Below are 5,026 nucleotides of genomic sequence, written 5' to 3'. Positions count from 1 at the left end.
AGCATTTGCTATTTTTCGTCACATAATTTGGTCAAAACAATAGAACGAAGCTTGCCGATTGTAATAACACAATGAAGCTTGTTGTTACTTGATCAGGTGCATAGGCTTGACAAATATCGAATTGTTGAAAGAATGCTCTGCACTTAGAGGTTGTTAGCCGTTCACTATCGTTGGGGAACCAGAATTGACAAACCCGGGTGTGAAAACCATTTTTCTTTTTATGAAACCATCTGCATTTCAACAACGTGCATAGCTTATGCAGCCCAAGACCCATTTCAGGCGATCACAGAGTTATTAATACATTGATTGATATTGTAGAGCCTATTTCTCTATTTTCTTATCAGCAGAGGATACTTCATTGATCTCTTCGGGGTTTGATGTGAAAGCCAACAAAATCTATGCTCTTAGGGTCTAGCCCGTCCGACCTCAAGTGCCAAATGTTATTATTGACTTACTGGTATCACACATTGTGGTTCGTTCATGCTGTTTGCTGCTGCTGTCATCGTGGGTCTGCCATTCTTCGAATAACGAGACTTAGACACGACTGCGCTTCGCTTTGTCTGCCTTGTGCTGTTACTAAAACAGAAGAAGCTACGTGCGAGGCATAGCAACAGGCGGTGGAATCATGATGGGACGGAGGTGAACCGCTTTTAGCCAGCAGCAGTAGAGGATAGAGTGATGTACCTATTTGATACGTACACGTTCTGTTGGCCTGTTTCTCCTGTCCCCACAATCCTCAGACTGATTCAGCCGAGAAGGATCCCGTAACGTCTCAACCCAGCAGAGAGAATTCTCTTTTCTCACTCTTACCGTGTACATGTGTTTAAGTCTGTCGTGTACCACAGCAATCGCAGATACGGAAAGCCGTTTAACTTGGGCCAGCCGCTATTGACCTGCCTCGGTTACAGTCTTTTTGTCGTTCGGCTTCGGCATGTGGATGAAGCAGCACCTAACTGTGGCCGAGATGATGTCGACGAGTCCTGCCGACTTATTCGGTTTCGTGCCTCACATACCAAATCGCGTAGAACTCTTCAACGCTGTTGCGCCCTATCATCTTCGGGCCAGCGTTTATTTGTCGTGTCGGCTAATGCACGCATGGGTTTAGTAGCGAAGATATATGTATATGCATAGATAACCTTTTCACATACGAAGACGCATAGAATGTATGAAACCACTTTCGGGAGCTGCAAGGAACTTGCTCTATTCTCTTGCCCTTAACGCCTCAGTAGGTTAGGTTTTGTTTAGAAGTAACTCACTAAAGCACTTCATGTAGTGTCTATGTTTATACGGGTGAGTGACGTAAGCCTAATTCTACGCTTCGTTACCTCATTAAAACCATGTGAAAACATTACTGAGTTCAATTGTAGGGACGTTTATATGGTTTCCAAAAAGCAACTCCTAGAGCTCCCTCTCTCCCTCCTCTCTCTCTCTCTGTCTCTCTCTCTGTTTTCAGAGATCAAACTGTTTCAATATTTTAGTCTCAAGAGGACAACAAAGCACAGTATACTATCACGTTTGTGAAATATTTGTTTGAGGTCTGCATTGCGAACGCTCAATCTAGACGAGTTCAAAATTACAATTGCTTGAAAACGAAAGGTCCTATGGCACTATCACAGAGCTTAATTAGTTCGGTCTAGTCAAAGTTTTTTCTGCGCAATTTTTCCGTTCTATCATAATTTAGTTATGTAGAGACAGATAAATTCCAAACATCCTGTCATTATTTTGATATTTAAATGTTCATTTGTTCTTTCAGGATTCCACTGAATCGGAATTGAAAACCGGTGCCTTTTTCAACTGAGTAGCAAATATGAAGGACATATTATGTATCTGTTGCCGGATTTTGCAGTACTACTTCAGCTACAAAATAAGCTTTAATCTCATTATGCCAAAGGATCCTGTAAGTTTCTATGGCACCGCGATCTCGTCACAACGTAGTATCTTTATAGATGAATATGTTGTGGTCTACTTTTGTGTAGACTTGACAAAAAGTCTATGTGGCGGTGACACAAATGCAAGATATACACCTAAAAAAGCAGTACATTAGCAGCTTATGTAATCTTTAACAATTTGAAAAGCTTAATAAGAAAAAGGTAGTATTGTATTCCCATGTCACATCATGTTGCCTTACGCTTAGAGTACAAGTGTCATGGCAGGATTAACACCGGAGGAATAAGATACACATTGATTTGTATGTTTAGCTGCTTAAAATGGATTTTTTATCTATTTATTCAATTTAGCAATTTATTTATTCAAGGGCGCTGGCAAACTAATCCCTAGACGTTACGTATAGCATATGTATCTAGTCTTTAGCAGGAAGCAGGCTCCGTTGTCACTTCATCATCTATTCAGCCAAAACTCTAAATGGGTTCACTGATTTGAAGCTGTTACGCAGGTACCTCACGGCACAATTCTTTTGACTCTTTGCCGCTTATCGCTGTGGACTCATTGTGCCTACTCATTTCTATATTGTGGGTTCGACGGGAAGACAAGTCCCGCTGATTGCCTCGTCATTGCCTCGCGGGCTGACGGATTTCGAAGTCCCGCATCACAGGGCAAGCAGCGATTCGTTTCGATGCGTCAACCCCAGTTTTCCAACTCTCGCCCACTCTGCGACTGATTGTTTAGGAAAGTGGGAAGGCGCCCTTGGCTGTGGAGAAGTTCCAAAGGATCTGTAACGTTGTTTATTCTGTGGCCGCTTGACTTTGAATCGGGCTGCGACGAGGCAGGACGGCCTATGTTGTCTAGAAATGCAGGCAGGTATAGAGAGAAAGTGAGAGAAGGTTTAGTTTAAACAAACAAGTACACGAACGTTCCCCGTTTAGAGGCATCAAAATCTAGTCTAAACTACCAACAACCTTTGAGTAGAAGCGAGGGAAGATCGAAAGACCTTTGGGTCTCTTGTGAACAGCTGCAACAGAAAGGCGCCTTTTAGAAAAGGGCCAACGTCTTAATATTCGTCAGCTGATGTAAATTTGTGAGTTCTGTGCAAAAGTAACTAGATGTTATATATTATTTTATTTGTATGTTTTATATAACACTAAATAAATTGTAAGATACTAACGGGGTATTAAGGGTTGTTTGAGAAGTAACATTAATACAATGGCTTTCTTTAAGGTCTGTTTTAAGATTTTACAAAAAAGTAGATGATTGTGTGCTCTAAAGCTTATGGCTACGTTTTTTTTAACAAAATTTAAATAATTTGTCGTTCATTTTTCCGCTGGGAGTCATCTGCAATGCGAAATAATAAATTTCCTTGTTGCCGAGTAGGTCGCTGATAATCGATCCCATACTGCCGTAATTGCGTAATTAAGCTATAGGGAATACCCTCGATTAGAATTAAATCTAAAGAAACTTTGTACAAGTTTTCCGCGATCACACTTGTGATTAAGGAGTACTGTCCAAGTAAACATCCTGCGGGTTTCGTCAGCAGTTATACCGTCATGTTCTCATAGTTTAACCGAAACTTGATGATTGTCATAGTACATGATGATGAATTAACATAGTACATGATACTTCAGCCTTCACAAATTCCATATGAAATGATCGGATGTTTTAACTTCAATCGCGGGAAGTTCCATATGGTCTTATACTTCGTTTATGAACTTTCACAGACTAATGAATAGGTCTTCAAAAATAGAAGTTCTTGTTCACATACCTACTGATATATATATATAATTTTCATCACCTATCCTGTAATACAGAAAACAGCCTTTTCCTAGTGCATGCTCTTTTTCTTTCTGTTATAGCTATTGATACAAGGAACTGTTAATAATTTGTTTCCTACGCTTTGTTTAATATATAATGAATATTTAATGCATCCTTTACTACAATCTGATTAGTAATTTATCGGTGCAACTGAAAGCCTGTGGTATCGTCCATGTTATATGATTGCGTAATGCAGCGTTATATCAAAGAAGGATCCATGGTTTGTGTCGAATCCCAGAGACGCCGCTTTGTTTACTGTCTACGTAGCGAATTCTAACTTTCCGCCTTGTTCATAGTATATCAGCCACTGGATGAGAAGAACGCCAAGACCATACACAGGTAATGGTAGTGCAACGATCTAGGTTTCTATCTTTGTTCGCGTACTTAATCCTGTAAATTTGTCGGATTTTTAGAGATAGCACAATGCTGTGCAAAAAGATCAAAGCAGATTTTTTGCTCGCCCTGTTGTAGTGAGTGGTATCTGAATCGAAAGAGTCCTGGTATCCGGTCTATTTTAACCGAATGTCAAAATAGGCCTGGCAGCTTAAGCAGATCGGTCAATCTTCAAAACAACGGGTCGCTGAATCCGTAAGACGACGAAAACACTGGGTTTATTGAGCTGATGAGTTCAATCGATAGAAGATTTATAAAGAAATAAGCGGGAAATCATGCCATATGCTGTTTGCATTTGCTAGAAACAAAGTTGATCATGCACTAGAAACGCAAAACATGATTGGATTATATTGTTTTCACATCAGAGGCTAAATTAAGCATTATTCAATTGCTTAAAAAATTCTGTTATATAAAAACTTACACGCACAATTTGGACACACAAAATATATACGCACACACAAATGTTTGAAGAACATTAAACATTTTGTGTTATGCTATTTTGTTGTAGCAGCTTCCTCTAAGAATTTCTCTTATTTGTGTATTTGCGGTTAGCATTTATCTGTGCCACATTGCCTTTCAACATATTCTTCATGGGAGTTTTGATAGAGGAAACGACCTATTTTATCATCGTATATCCGTTCTATTTCCAAACTGTTAGATATCTATTTTGGCTAGAACTCTCGCACACATTTTTGACATTCATTTGTACATGTTATTATTTATGGGGTAACGCATCATTGGACCAGTGACCCGAATTCTCTACTTGCAGTACACATCCCTCGTTATGTGTCAGCTTAGCTGCTTTAGTGGATTACAAAGAGGAATCTTCTTTTAAAGGCTAAAGTTCTCCATTATGAAATCGAATTTGGCTCAAGTATCTCGCAGATTTAACGGGAGCTTCTACCGAGCCAGACCCTAGTGGAAATTT

The sequence above is a fragment of the Varroa destructor genome, unplaced genomic scaffold (assembly GCF_002443255.2).
Source record: "Varroa destructor unplaced genomic scaffold, Vdes_3.0 BEIS01000007.1, whole genome shotgun sequence".
NCBI classification, from domain to species: Eukaryota; Metazoa; Arthropoda; class Arachnida; order Mesostigmata; family Varroidae; genus Varroa; species Varroa destructor.
The sequence above is the reverse complement of the archived record's forward strand: the minus strand, read 5'-3'. Positions refer to the sequence as shown.